Genomic DNA, 16,013 nt, shown 5'->3' with positions numbered 1-16,013 from the left:
ACGTTCTATCTGAAGTGATCCTGATGACAATGGGTTTTTTTTAAATTAAGTGAAGATAATTGATGAGTCTAAACAGCTTTAAAGACCAATTACTTAAAATATGCGGTTTGAGAATGTGAAGAACCTGTTTGGAGAGAAAACTGCATCTGTCAGATCAGTGACTGGAGGTTCCCACAAATATTAAGCTACAGGCAGCTAAATACAGCACACACACACACACACACACACACACACGCTCAGTCTTGTATTTCTATCCTTGTGGGGACCGTCCATTGACTCCCATTCATGTCTAGCCCCTAACCCTGACCCTTACCCTAACCCTAACCCACACCACAACAAAGCCTAACCCTAAAGAAATGTTTTTGCACTTTTACTTTTTTCAGTAACAACAACATGGTCAGAAAACACTGTTTCTCCTACTTAGGACCGGAAAAAAGGTCCCCACAAGGCACGTCGTTCCACGTTTGCTATCCTTGTGGGGACATTTGGCCCCAACAAGGATAGAAATACGAGAACACACACACACACACACACACACACACACACACACACACACACACACACGGAGTATCCAGATGACAGCATGCCTGATGGCTGGTGCAGCGACGGCTCCATCCACTGCACCACAGCAGCTCTGCTGTTCGTCACACACATACGTATCACAGAGTTCACACTCAGCTGGAGCTCAGCCACACTTCAGCAGCTGGACACACACACCTCTGACACACACACACACACACACACACACACACACACACACACACACACACACACACACACACACACACACCTAACGCGCGCACACACACACCTAACGCGCGCACACACACACACACACACACACACACACACACACACACACACACACACACACACACACACACACACACATCTAACGCACACACAGGAAGAGACAGGAGGTGAGACAGGAAGTCAGATAGGAAGTGAGACAGGAAGTCAGATTGGAAGTGAGACAGGAAGTTAGAAAGGAAGTGAGACAGGAAGTGGGACAGGAGGTCAGACTTGAAGTGAGATAGGAGGTCAGACAGGAAGTGAGACAGGAGGTCAAAAAGGAAGTGAGACAGGACGTGAGAAAGGAAGTGAGACAGGTGGAGAGCCAGGAAGTGAGACAAGACGCCAGGCAGGAAGTGAGATAGGAGGTAAGACAGGACGTGAGGCAGGATGTGAGACAAGAGGTCAGAAAGGAAGTGAGGTAAGAGGTGTAAGATTTTCAGCTGTTGTGATGGCTCTTACAAGCCAAGGACAGCCAGCAGATCTGAGAACAACAAATGAACAGTCCAGAGTCCTTCAGAGAGCTTCCATTTATTCTTAACACCAGGACACAGTGGCAGCATCTCCCCTCCACAGTCAACAGGCAACCCTGGTGTGTCTAACCACATCCCTTAAATAACTAGGAAGTAACCACTGATGTGAAACTCAGAGGGTTATGCCAAATTACATTGTCTGTAATTTAACTTGTGCTATTTACAATTAAGCATCCTATTTACAACATTCAACACTCACTCTATGAACAGCAACAAACAGTCGTATCTTCCCTATCTTCCCGTATCTTAAGTTATACATTTAAGTTCCCTTTAAACCACACATTGCAAATCCCCAAGTGAAACCTCCCCTCCCTTGGGCTCCACCTGGGTCAGTCCAATAAGGGTGATGATGTGCAGCTGGCCTGCACTCACATGGGCACGCCTCCATGCCAGTGCCCCAGCCAATCAACTCAAAGAAAGAGAACTGGTCAGAAGTCAACACAAACAAATGGATGTGAAAACTAAATAAAGATCCAATCTTCAGTTAACACAAAACCATCTGTAAAAGGAATGCACTGTATAAACCTAAATGAACACCTAAATAAATGTGTGAAGACAGAAACTAAATGAAAAGGTACATAATAGAATGTGGGTAACAAAATACACCTGATCAGTGAGGACAGGCTTGGAGCTTCCTCACATTTCCTCCCCCTTCGGAAGGCGCGACCTCCTGACCTTGGGACATGAAGTCCGCGACGGTGTTCTGCTTCCCAGGAACATAGCAGATGGTGAACTTGTATGAAGAGCCAGAAACCATCTCGTTATGCGACTGTTGGTGTCCTTCATGGATTCCAGCCACTGCAACATCCGATGGTCAGTTTCAAGGATGAACTTCTTCCCCAGAAGATAGGACTTGAAGGAGTCAATCACCCACTTGATGGCCAAACACTCCAGCTCCACCGTGGAGTACCGAGTCTCTCGTGGGAACAGCTTCCTACTCACAAAGGCAACTGGCTTCCTGTTCTCCCCTTCCCCTTGCAGGAGGACTCCACCAATTCCCCTGTGAGAGGCATCGGTCTGAACAGTGAATGGCAGATGGAAGTCTGGACTCTGAAGAACCTGCTCATGACACAGGGCTTCCTTGAAAATCTGGAATGCCCTCTCCTAGTCCTCCCCCCAGATCCACTTCCCCTTGCTGGTACTGGTGAGATCAGAAAGAGGCACAGCACAGGCTGAGAAGTCCTTGATGAACCGCCTGTACCAACCCACCAGGCCCAGAAAGGAACGGACCTGCTTCCTTGTGGTTGGCCTCCCAGCCGCTCTCACAGCCTCCACCTTGTTCTTCACAGGCCGGATCACTCCATTGCCCAGGATGTGGCCCAAGTACTTCAGTTCCATCATGGCCAGAGAACACTTTCTTGGGTTCACCGTCAGGCCTGCTTGTTTGATCCGGTCAAGAACAGCTTTCAGATGGCCCAGATGTTCCTGCCACGAGTCGCTGTAGATGATAACATCATCAAGGTATGCCGCAGAAAAAGACTCCATACCTGACAGAACCTTGTTCATCAGTCTCTGAAATGTAGCTGGAGCACCATGGAGTCAAAAAGCCATCCTGGTGAGCTGCCACAGCCCATGAGGTGTCCGGAAGGCGGTGAGAGGCTTGGCAGCTTCAGTAAGCGGCACTTGCCAGTACCTCTTGCATAAGTCCAGGGTACTGATGAACTTGGACTGGCCCACCCGCTCTATCAGGTCATCAAGCCTGGGCAAAGGAAAGGCATCATATCTTGAATGTGCATTTACCTTCCCGAAGTCAATACAAAACCGGATGCCCCATCTTTCTTGATGACCAGAACAACTGGGTTGCTCCATTCACTGGTGGAAGGCTCGATCACTCCCAGTTCCAGCATGACCTCAACCTCCTCCAATAAGATTGGAATCATCCTTTCCGGGATCTGGTACATCCACTGCCTGACAGGGGTGCTGTCTGTCAGCTTGATGTCGTGCTGTACCAGTCCCGTAATTCCCGGTTTCTCCTGGAAGAGGTCAGGGGGAATGACAGCTCCCAGTTCCTGCTGCTGTGTAGGAGAAAGGTGGGACAGATCAATTTGGGCAGCTGAAGGCCTGCCTGGGGTAAACTCACCCTTCTCATCTTCCTTTACTGCCTGGATGTAAAACTGGGGGCTTGTGGGTGGATTCCGAGTCTTCCACTCCTTCAACAAGTTAATATGAAAAGTCTGCCTTGGATTTCTTCTTTCCGGCATCTCTATCTCATACACAGTGTCACTTTGTTTTCTTCGGACTTTATAGGGCCCCTTCCATTTTGCCAGTAGCTTATTGTCAGAAGATGGTAACATCAAGAGAACTTCCTGACCTGGTTCAAAGGCCCTCTGCCTGACAGCCCGATCATACCAGGTTTTCTGCTCACGCTGTGACTTCTCCATCTCGTTTCTCACCAGCTGCGTCATCTGCTCCATCCTTTCACGCATTTTGAGGACGTAGGTGAGGATAATGGTTGCTGTCCCTGCCTTCCCCACAATCCAGGACTCCTGCAGAACATCCAGAGGCCCTCTGACCCGCCGACCATAGAGAAGCTCAAATGGCGAGAAGCCCGTGGATGCCTGTGGGACCTCATGGTAAGCAAAAAGAAGGTAAGGCAGCCATTTGTCCCAGTCCTTGCCACTGGTTGAGACAACCTTCTTTAGCATGCTTTTCAAAGTCCTGTTGTACGTCTCCACAAGGCCATCAGTCTGTGGGTGGTAAGGGGTGGTCCGGATACTCTTAATATGCAATAACCGATACACTTGTCTGAGAGTGTTTGACAAAAAGTTGGCCCCCTGATCCGTTAGGATCTCTGAAGGGATGCCTACTCTCAAAAAAAGCTGGAGAAGAGCATAGGCTATCTGGCAGTCTCCCATGGAGGCGTGGGTTCAAATCCCACTTCTGACACCAAAATGTAAGATTTTCAGCTGTTGTGATGGCTCTTGGAAGCCAAGGACGGCCAGCAGATCTGAGAACAACAAATGAACAGCCCAGAGTCCTTCAGAGCGCTTGCATTTATTCTTAACACCAGGACACAATGGCAGCATCTCCCCTCCACAGTCAACAGGCAACCCTGGTGTGTCTAACCACATCCCTTAAATAACTAGGACCCAACCACCGATGTGAAACTCAGAGGGTTATGCCGAATTACACTGTCTGTTATTTAAAGGAATACTCCACCCAAAAAACGATTTGGCCTCATTTTCTACTCACCCTCATGCTGAGAAACACTCTGGAGCACTTTTTTGACGTTTCAAATGCAGTTGGAGATGTTTGGGGATTTTCGTTGTCAACAAACAGGGACTGACAGAGCCCGACAGAAAAAATGGTCCATAAAATCCACAAAACGTTCCCATTTTCCTTCATACTGCTCGTCCGCTGTAATCCAAGTGTCCTGAGCGCGTAACGTCCATAATTAATTCTTAACGAGGTCATTTAGTACATTTTAAGAGCCCAAACAGAGCGCTCTCACACAGCTCCATTGCATGTCTGCGCGCGCACCCTGAACTACGGAAGCCGCGGCAGACCAAGCCAGACGCTTTCGCGCTTTCAGCGACTACTTTTCTAAATTGCAAGCGTAGAAGAAGAAGTTCCGCTGTATATATTCTGCTGTGAGTAACCAAGCTGTGAACAATCACAAAAGTGACTGGCTACTGTTTTAAAGCTTTGAATTCGGTGTCCTGCTGAAAGCGCGCAAGCGTGTTGCTTGGTCTGCCGCGGCTTCCGTAGTTCAGGGTGCGCGCGCAGACATGCAATGGAGCTGTGTGAGAGCGCCCTGTTTGGGCTCTTAAAATATACTAAATGACCTCGTTAAGAATTAATTATGGACGTTACGCACTCAGGACACTTGGATTACAGCGGACGAGCAGTATGAAGGAAAATGGGAACGTTTTGTGGATTTTATGGACCATTTTTTCTGTCGGGCTCTGTCGGTCCCTGTTTGTTGACAACGAAAATCCCCAAACATCTCCAATTGCATTTGAAACGTCAAAAAAGTGCTCCAGAGTGTTTCTCAGCATGAGGGTGAGTAGAAAATGAGGCCAAATTGTTTTTTGGGTGGAGTATTCCTTTAACTATTATTTAACTGTTATTTAACAGGAGGTAAGACAGGAAGTGAGAAAGGAAGCGAGGCAATCGGCTAGACAGGAACTGAGATGGGAGGTGAAACAGGAAGTGACACAGGAATTCTTAGGACAACCTCTACAAGGTATCTCTGGATATTCATTGGTTCTTCACGGATAGTTCCAGTCCAGCACACAGTCTGCACTTTCCTGCCCCCCGGTGGCCAACATGTGGTTCTGCTCACAGGGCGTCTCTGAATGAGACACGTCTCACAAAGAGAAACGTTCTGCCCAGTGGAACGATAGTGTTGGTTCTCTGACGACATGCTCCATCCTACCAGCACATCTGGATCACCCTTAAACACATCTGGATCAGCCTGTATCAAACACACACTGTCTCTCCACAGTTCTCATGCATCTGGATCAGCAGAACATTCTCTGTGGTCTTCATGTATTTGAGTTCTCCAGGAACCGATTCTCCTTTGGAGTCTCATTCTGCTGGACTGGAGCTCTCCATGGTTCCTCTGCTGAACAACAACACTTCCAACATGCGAAGAACTCCATAGCAACAACACAACAGCTCCATGTGGACTGAGTGGTCCAGGTCAGTCCAGGTCAGGTTCAGGTCAGTCCAAGTTAATCCAGGTTAATCCGAGTCAGTCCAGGTCAGTCCAGGTTAATCCAGGTTAGTCCAGGTAAATCGGGTTCTGGATTGGACTACCCTCTACCCTGTGGGGCGTTTGAGATGGACTCTCCAGACGACCCTGGTGTGTTTCAAGGCTGCGTGGATCTGCTGGCATCGCCTGAGACCGTTCTGGAGGAGCACCTGAGGACAGCCACACTCTTCAAGGCACCTCCGAAAACCGCACAGAACATCGTCGGAACTCAAGACCAGCGTTCTCCAGGAAGGAAAAAAGCACGGACTGTCTTGCTATTCGAATGTTTCTGACCGCTGCCATGAAAGCATGCGAAAGATCACCGGACCGATTGTTCATCGCTTTGGTGATAAAAGGCTCCAGTATGGTCGTTTTTGAAAGAGTGGCTGTGGGATGTGAACCTGTGCTCCTGATCAGGGACTCGAGTCCTTCTCTGCCTGAGGAACACACAGAGCAGCAGCAGCAGCAGGAAGAGCAACAGCAGTAGCAGTCAGTAGCAGCAGTAGCCTTCGCAGGGAAGCTTCAATGCTGCAGTCCTGCTTCCAAGACAGCCAGCAGGTGTTTTTAACACCTTCGTTAAAACTTATTGACATGTGACGATGCCGGGTCTGATGTTTCTGCGGTCCTCGGTGTAATCAGAGTCACACGTCTGTCTTTATTCTGCTGAATTCTGATCCCTGCTGAGGAAGACAGACTCTGGTCTCCTCCTGTGAGAGAATTTGACTTTCTTTACTCTGGTCAGGTTTGTTCCTACTGTGGAACCATTCTGAGCCACAGAGCGGTTCTCTTTCACCAAGAACCTCCTCACAGCCTCTCTGCTGCAGCGAGACATGTCAGAGCAACACACTGCTCAGGTCCCAGATTAAGGAGTGGAAACAGGTCCAGCTGAGAACGGAGCTATACAACCCCCCCCCCGCCCCGACCACCACCATGACCCATGTGACGACCCCTGACCTATGACCCCTGACCTTTGACCTTAACCAGGCTTTCTGACCCTGGCAGCACATTTGGCTCCAGAACGGGATTTTCACTGAACCCTGCAGTGTGTCTTCTCTTCCGGAGCCCAGTGTCAGAAAACCTGGTCAAGGTCAAAGGTCAGGGCTCAATTTCCAGATTCTTTGCTAAAGTTCTGAAATGATCAAAAACCACTGCAGAGTGTATTGTTCTTGGTCTGCTGATGGAACAATCAGCTCAGTCAGATGAGCCCTAGCTTCACAGTCAACATTAGCGCGTAGCTAGCGAAAGCCGCATCCTGTCCCAGAGGGGAGGGGAAGTGGGCATGGCCAGACAGAGAAGCAGGCTCAGAAACAGCTTGTTATGAAGAAGGCTTATCAGAGTCACTTTTTAGACCGCCGAAACTCCCAACAAAGGATGAATCTGGGGCGAACAAACTTTATGTTTTTGGGCTTCTGAGACCGATATGATGTGACTGAAAAACAGCATAATATGGGACCTTTAAGAGCTTAAAACATCTTTCCTGCATCGTCACTTTACTGCGGAGGCATTGTCTCGTGCTCGGCAGGGTGGGGATGGGTCAAGTTCGGTAGTAGTCAAGCAGTTTATTGCCAAAATTGTGATTGTTTGTTTTGTGCAACACAGAGACAAGGCATAAATATTACCATGAAATAATTATTTCACAGAGAACGGATATCTTTCTGCTTGGTTACTGAAAGATACGCGATGTGGAAGAGAAGCACCTGGAACCCCCTCCAGACGACCAGCGCAGACCACAGTCTTTGTATAAATGGTAGGCGGAGCTCACGTGACATCACCCATTAACTGTATATAAAAGATGGGCTGAGCTAACGAGATGTCACCCATGATTCATGCTAAACTTTAACTCCTAAAATCAGATCAACAGACGACTGATATGAAGCAGGAGGTTCTCCAGGACGCCGCTCTCAGCTGTTCTGTCCTGACGGAGAACATGTTCTGTAGTGAAGCTGAGAGACAGCAGCTCTGCAGAACGTCTGTCAGGAGAACCTATTTCCCCTCAGTCACCAGCAGCTGATGAAGAACAGTCAAAGGCTTAATGGAACGTAGCGGAGCTTAACGGAACGTAACGGAACGTAACGGAATGCTGCTTCTGAAGCATGATGGGAAATATATTAACAAAAGATCAACTCATCTCCACCAATCAGTGTGTCAAACATCCTGGAGAGTCAGACTGCAGCAGAAATCTGATCAACGCGCGCACACACACACACACACACACACACACACACACAGACACACACACACACACACACACACACACACACACACACACACACACACACACACACACACACACACACAACACAGTAAATCACAGTAAAGTAGTAAAGGAATGGTGGAAACGATTCTTACTGTTGCTGCTGCCAGTTCCCTCAGTTTGGAAGTGGAGGTGTGTATGTGTGTGTGTGTGTGTGTGTGTGTGTGTGTGTGTGTGTGTGTGTGTGTGTGTGTGTGTGTGTGTGTGTGTCACTCACATGTCACTCAGCCTCTTGTGTTGTTGATAACCCACACGGCGCCACACGCAGACGGACGGAGACGAGTCGCATTAACGTCGTCTTACATCGGAGTCAGTCTGTCCGTTTAAAGAGGAGAACCAGGAGAACCAGGAGAACCAGGAGAACCAGGAGAACCCTGTAAACAGGAAGCGCAGAACATTTCAATCAGGTCCTGTTCTCTCTGAATCACATCTGTCTCCTCAGGACAGTGTTTCTACAGTATCCCTCCAGATCACAGACTTATCAAACGAGACCACATGACTTTTATTTGTAATGGTCATTTATCTCTGGCTGTAAAGTTTTCAGAGGCGTGTTTCAGATGACGTACTTTGAAATCACTCCTTAAAAATCACCAGTACCAGTGCTGCAAGAGTTCAGAGTGAAGCTTGATCATTTTAAAACTCAAAGAAACAAGTCACAACAGCAACAAGTGTCTCCATCAGGAATTTTATTGTTCTCGAAAACTGAGAACAGAACGATGCCGAAAAATACATGAAGTGAACAAAGTGTTCAAGGACTATCAACTGAAAATCAAACTCAAAAAGGGAAATGGGTAAAAAAAAAAAAAAAAAAAAAAAAAAAAAATATATATATATATATATATATCCTGAAGCAGGTAAAAAGTAAAACGGTGAAAAGATGCTTCAAACACAACGAACCTGAAGTGTGATCAAGGGCAACATTGAAAACTTTCTGAGAATTCTAAATCTTCTAACACACGCGCGCACGCTCACACACACACACACACACACACACACACACACACACACACACACACACACACACAGGTTATCAGTGTTAATGTTCCAGCAGAGTGTTATGTTGTGTCACACTGATAAATAAAAGTCTTGCTTTTAACGCACCCTGTGTGTGTGTGTGTGTGTGTGTGTGTGTGTGTGTGTGTGTGTGTGTGTGTGTGTGTGTGTGTAACATTAGATAGCAGAATGCTTTTGGACGTGGTCGGTCATGATGGGTATTTCCGTTCTGGCTCTGAGTTTTAGCCGAAGTGAAAGACGTAGAATGACAGAACAGCTGCTGCAGTCCTCCTGCAGACAGGGGGCGCTGCAGTCCTCCTGCAGACAGGGGGCGCTGCAGTCTGCAGACAGGGGGCGCTGCAGTCCTCCTGCAGACAGTGCTTCTGCAGGACTCCATATCGATCTGGGCAGTAGCAGTAGAGCTGGGATTTCTGGCTCTTTGAAGGGAGCCGGCTCCTGAGGATCCGGTCATTAGAAAGAGCCGTTCAAACGACTGGCTCCCTGACGAACGTCACGTGACTCCATTAGAGACACCAGCCTCATTAGTTTAGAGTCAATCCATTATTTTCTGACAGCTGACACGGTTACTGTCAGTAATGAGTTGTTATCTGGTGCTTTAATTTGTTTAATGACACAGATTTAAGAGATGTTTTTCTCTGACACACATTACATTGTGGCTACCTTGCACATTGTCACCTGAAAAGAGCTTCAAAATGCTGCTACGTGTCCTTTAAAGATAGGTTAGGCGATGTTGTCCAAAAGCACTTGTCATACTGAGTGAAATGCTCCTTGCCCCCTGGGAGGCGTCAATACATTATGTGCACGGAAAAAGGTGCGGAAAAAATATGACAAGTGTAGCGGCCAAAGGACTGTAAAAACTCCGACCAATCATAAGGCACAGACCGCTCTTAAGAAACCAATCAGATTGGTTTCATCAGTCCGACCAATCAGATTTGCAGATGTTGAAATCAGACTCATAAAAGGTCTGACGCGGCTTTCTGTCTGGTTTTTAACATCTATCAGCAACAAGGGACGTGAAAAAAAGTCTTCAGTTAGTAAGGAAACCAGCTCTTCCAAAACACCGGCCTCCCTCCGGTTTCGAGACACTTCTCCTCAGCTAGTTAGCTGCTGCGTTCAGGTGACTGGAGCGAGCTGCGGAAAACTGAAACTCGTCGTTCACATGAAGGCAGCAGTGACAGCTGGACTCAGGAGACACTCAGGAGACACGTGAAGGAAGCGTGGACAATTTGCACAAAGGAACGGCTCTCAGACAGCTGTGAACCGGCTCTCGTCGTTCACTTTAAAGAGCCGAACGTCACAGCACTAATTAGCAGGGCTCCACGTGGACCATGTGGACCAGAGTGTCAGCAGGACCCAATGTGGACCATGTGGACCAGAGTGTCAGCAGGACTCTGAGACTCTGTTTGTGGTTTCCTGCTGGTCAGAGTGTCTCCTCAGGAGGTTTGATGGCCTTAAGTGTTGGTGTTGAATTTTGCTGTGTGTGTGTGTGTGTGTGTGTGTGTGTGTGTGTGTGTGTGTGTTTGTTGCCCTGATTGAGTCGTCATCAGCCGACTTCAGTTTCTGTGAAACAACAAGATTCAACACCGACGCTCTGCCAGGAGGATTCTGAGGATCAGGTTGCAGTTCAGATGGCAAAACATCAAACCTCCTGAGTCGTAACCTAACAGAGAGAGAGAGAGAGAGAGAGAGAGAGAGAGTGTGTGTGTGTGTGTGTGTGTGTGTGTGTGTGTGTGTGTGTGTGTGTGTGTGTGATGTGTCCCTCCAAGAAGTAACTACCGACTCGTCGTCAGATAATCCAGTTTGTCAGAATGATTAATAAGCGTCACTGCGACACTGAACAGCACGGTCGTCATGGTGATGGTGTGTTTCGGTGTGTTGGTTGTCATGGTGACGGTGTGTTTGGGTGTGTGTTCATCCTTCATGTTGTGTCGTCTTGTGCAGTTTGGTTCTTCAGTCAGAGAAAACTACAACATATTTCTGTTACTGTGCTTCATGACAGGTCAACGTTTCGGATCACAGACCCGAGACCATGCAGGAACCGACGACAGGATGTTCACTCTGAAGTGTTTACTCTAAGGTCATGTTTGTTTATTCTGAGGTCATGTTTGTTGACACTTCCATGTTTCCTATTTAAATGAATAATAGTAAATATTGATATTAAAGAGAGGAGAGCTGATTGGTCGGGAAGCGGAGCTTGAATCCTGTCAGACCTCTGATCCAGGACGTAACGTTCTTCAGACCAGGTCAGCTGTTCAGCGGAAGTTACCGTGATTTACCTGGTTAGTCGTTACCCTGCTTCACTGGACAGAATCCAGGGTGAACACCGATAAGCCCCGCCTCCTGGTGGAGGCCTCGGCCCTGTGGCGTGTGAGTTTGCATGTTCGCAGCAGGTGCAGCGAGCAGCTGCTGCGCCGGGCGAGAGTCGTCCGTCGGCAGCTGAGAGACGTTCAGCAGCTGGACGCTTGACGTCCGCCCGGATCGAAGCCTCCCCGCTGGACTGCAGCTGGCGGCGCTAATCTGATTAGCTGAACGCTATTTCTTCTGGCGGAGTGTTGACCTTTCGGCGTGACCTGGCTCAGTTAGCGGTTAGCCTGGCCGCGGCCGCACCGAGCTAATTTAGACCGCAGCAGTTGTTGGTGGCAGCAGTTGTTAATATGTGATCCCCGATCAGCTCGTTCGCCGCCGTCAGCCGGCCTATAAATACTGCGTCCCGCCGCCTTATCTTCAACTCTCACCTCGGGCAGCGCCGCGCCTCGCCACCTCGGACCCGCGGCCAGATTACGAGCCGCTCTCAAAACTGTGATCGTACGATCAGATTCGCCGACAGGAAGCAGCTGAGGGACGCCGGCTGTCTCTTCCTGTCACGGCGCTCGCCTCACACCTGATACACTCCTCACATTTCCCACTGATCGTTTCCACGTCGCCGCTGCAGCGGCTCGTGTCCCTCGGTGCTCCCTCATGCCTGGAAGCCAGTCAGCGCCTGGAATCCGGTCTGAACGCTGCCAGGATGCCTGAACCGGCACCGGCGGCTCGGTTTCACTGATACAAACCCTGGAGTCCGGGTGGGGGGGTCGAGGGGAGGCACAGCTGACTCTGAGTCAGTGAAGAGCTGAATCTCAGGAACATCTCGGACTGAACAGGCTCTGACAGCTGAGGCCTGGTTCTGCAGACCAGGATCAGGGACTGATTCAGTCTCATCCAATCCAGAACCAGACGGTTCAGGATGAATTCGAGACCAGGAGCGAAGGCAGGATTCATTAAAGCAGGTGACACTGATCCTGGATCAGTGTGAGCTCGTCATTTCTGAAACAGACCTGGCGATCGGTCCCAGAATCACAGATTCACCATGACGACCACAGCAGGAAGTTCCTGCAGACCTCCTGAACGCTCTGATACCTCATCAATACTCTGCTGAAACATCAGGATCCGCAGTGAATACAGGTCTCAGGGTCCAGACTGAATCCAGATCAGTGTCCAGAGAAGGGTTCTGTGAACAGGAAGTCCTTCAGCTCAACATGACTTCTTGATACGATCAGTTCATTGAAACTTACGCCGGGCTCACACTGGGTGCGGTGGGTTTCCAGTCTGGCTCTGGTATGGAATTGCCGCAGCACTGTGACTCACACCGCCTCTGGTGCATCTGCGGTCTGCTGGGGGAGGTTGCCAGATCCGTCACTCTTCCAGCCCAAAAAATATGAAACCCGTTTAACTCGATAGAAAGCAGCCCAAACCGCCATCTCTGTTGAAATGCACGTTAAAACTGTAAAACCGGATTTGCATAATAAAAACACATCACAAGCACAGAACCAATTCATCAACCTGCCTGACGGGTTCAAATAAGCCTGATTGTGCAGAAATCCGCCCAATCTGGCAACACAGAGCTGCTCTGGGTCTCCAGTGTTTTTTGTGCCATTTTGGCGCCGCTTGACTTTCCTGCAGTGACGAAGTACAAAACCGTTCATTCTTCTAAAGCGTATATTGACTACATATTCGCCCAGAAGAAGTCAATTAAAAAAAGGCAAAAACATGACACAGATTTTATTTTGAAATCACTTATTTTTGAACTCGTATCGAGTTTGCTTCCAGCACTCGATTTGCTTGTGGTTGGATCGACGCGGTAGGGCTACGGCATGTGAGCCACAGCATTGGTTTTAATGACTACGGATTAGTTGCGGTGTCCAGACCGGAGCCGGAACACATCCAGCATGACCCCAGCGTTATGTTTTAAACACAGCCTCTGTCAATAACCGCTGTGAGCATCAAGGGTGGGTCCAAGAGGCCCAGGAGGTCCAGGAGGACCAGAATGTCCAGGAGGTCCCTGTTTCTGAGGGTCTGATTCGGACAGTCTGGATTGACAGGTGGATTCTCTGGAGTCCTGCTGGAGGACCGACTGTAGGCCTGCCAGCTGTTCTCCTCACACCGTTTACAGACCCTCAGAGGGTCCAGACAAAGAGCAGTCAGGTCCAGACACGACCAGGACTCAATGCAGGACCAGGACCCTGTGCAGCAACAGGGCCCCAACAGAAAAGACCGTTGGCCTCCTGAGGTCAGCTTTCATTGTTTCCACCAGCTGAGGGTCAGTCCTGACAGGACCAGGAGAATCTGGACTGGGACCAGAACCAGGACCAGGACCAGGACCAGGACCAGGACCAGGACCAGGAGAATCTGGACTGGGAGTGGTGACATTCTGGAGGAACACATCGATCAAACTATTTGTCTACTGAGCATGTGCACAATCAGCGTTCTCTCCAGCCTGTGTATGGAGGACGTCTCTGGAACGTCTCCAGGTAGTGTTCCCAACCGGTTCCCTGGAGACGGCGCTGCAGTTTTCAAGAAACTGAGTATCAGTGTGGAGAACACCGTTGTCAAGTAAACAGACTCAAAATGAGACCAAAGTTTTACACTGTGACATGAGAACGTGGTGCAGACCCGCCTCTGTTCTGCAATTCACATCTGGAAAACATCTGTCAGCTCCTCCTCCTGTCTCGATACAAAGACCAGTGTGAACAGCTGATTGTCTGAGTCCATCCGAAGGGAGGATCCTGATTGGCTGACTGTGGAGTCCATCTGAATCGAGGCTCCTGATTGGCTGACTGTGAAGGACTTTACCGGTAACAGATTTGGTGATCGGATCGCCATGGAAACGAACACTGGATCCTGAACAAGCAGAGACGACCCCGATCTGGGGATCTGTTGACAGCGGCACTGAGACACCACATCAGTGGCGTCCGGCCGGGACAACACGACCTTTGACCTTTAGAAATCGGCGTGTCGGTGAGCCGTTTCAAACTGCGTCTGGTTTCAGCTCAGCGTCAGAGCGAGTGTGTGAAGACAGAGCGGAGAAACGCCAACAGCCTGAAGGATCAACCGTGAGGACGAGTTCAAGAGTCTGATCACACACACACACACACACACACACACACACACACACACACACACACACACACACACACACACACACACACACTGCTATGATTCCTAGAGACTCCCACGTTGGAAATAATTGACATGTTTTCTCTCAAATGTAAATATTTTTGTATCATAGTCTTGACAGAAACTAAACCAACTGATAAAACAGAAGAAACCAAGTCAATAACCAGCCTGAAACTGAGAAAACAGCAAAACCTCAGTCAATAATGAGTCTTAGTCTAAAACTAAAGTCAACTGTTGAATTTCTGAACTCTTCATTGAACTGAATCTGAGTCGACAGTAACGTCTCATCTGAAGGAGAACCGAGTTCAACCAGTTCTGAGATTTGACTTTATCCTTCCAGCAGGTGATCAGTAGTTTCTGCAGCTTTTCTCTGTCTGCAGCTTAAACGTTCTGCGGGAAGAAAGTTTAACGTGTCGATTTCCGTCTAAGAACACAGCCGGACGGAACGCCGAGCTCTTACCTGCTGCCGCCCGTCCCAAACCCTGCCGTAAACATCCCAGAGCGCTCGGCGTGCTCACGTGTGTGTGTGTGTGTGTATGTGTGTGTGTGTGTGTGCGTGCATGTGTGTGTGTGCGGGACTACCTGCCTGTCTCGGTGTCTCTGGGTTTCTGTCTGTCTGTGCGTGTCTCACTCCGTCTGCCGTCTTCTGGCCTCGCCTTGCTTCGCCTCTGACTGAAACTTGAGAGGTCAGGTAGTGTGTCATCACACACACACATACACACACACACACACACACACACACACACTCGTCAGTTCCTGTCAGAATAAACACCTGCAGCAGTCGAGATCATATATTAACTACATTCACATGAAATCTGATTTACACAGGAGCCCCCCCCCGTGTGTGTGTGTGTGTGTGTGAGTGTGTGTGTGTGTGTGTGTGTGTGTGTGTGTGTGTGTGTGTGTGTGTGTGTGTGTGTGTGTGTGTGTGTGTGTGTGTGTGTGTGTGTGTGAATGGTCATTAACCTGATTTCACACTATCACATGTCTCCTTTGGGGAAATGGATAAACGAGTCTGCAGGATGCAGGAAGTCCAGAGACTGATCCCCATGAGGGCTACGTGCATGTATCATCACACACACACACACACACACACACACACACACACACACACACACACACACACACACAGTGTGTTGCCTCAACTCTTCTCGACCTGCATGACTTTCTGTCCAGTGAAGTGGAGCGGTGTGGCTCCGCCCCCTGCTGGTCACATGGCAGCAGTGCAGGAGGAGGCGGAGCTTCTCCTGCAGCTGATTCTGGCCTGAAAACCGGCTCAGACCAGTTCCTG

At 49.0% G+C, this 16,013-nt stretch overlaps 1 protein-coding gene across 1 annotated transcript in view; it reads right to left on the bottom strand.

Moving 5' to 3' along the window:
- The window catches only part of scn4ab (sodium channel, voltage-gated, type IV, alpha, b), a 41,943-nt gene extending 26,736 nt beyond the window's left edge, over nt 1–15,207 (bottom strand). The window contains 2 exon segments of the mRNA XM_030088866.1: nt 8,493–8,649; nt 15,183–15,207. The gene's annotated coding sequence lies outside the window, so the exon portion shown is untranslated.
- Between the last annotated feature and the right edge of the window lie 806 nt (nt 15,208–16,013).

This window comes from Salarias fasciatus, chromosome 4 (assembly GCF_902148845.1).
Source record: "Salarias fasciatus chromosome 4, fSalaFa1.1, whole genome shotgun sequence".
Lineage (NCBI taxonomy): Eukaryota > Metazoa > Chordata > Actinopteri > Blenniiformes > Blenniidae > Salarias > Salarias fasciatus.
This window is presented reverse-complemented; position numbering and strand designations above follow the sequence as displayed.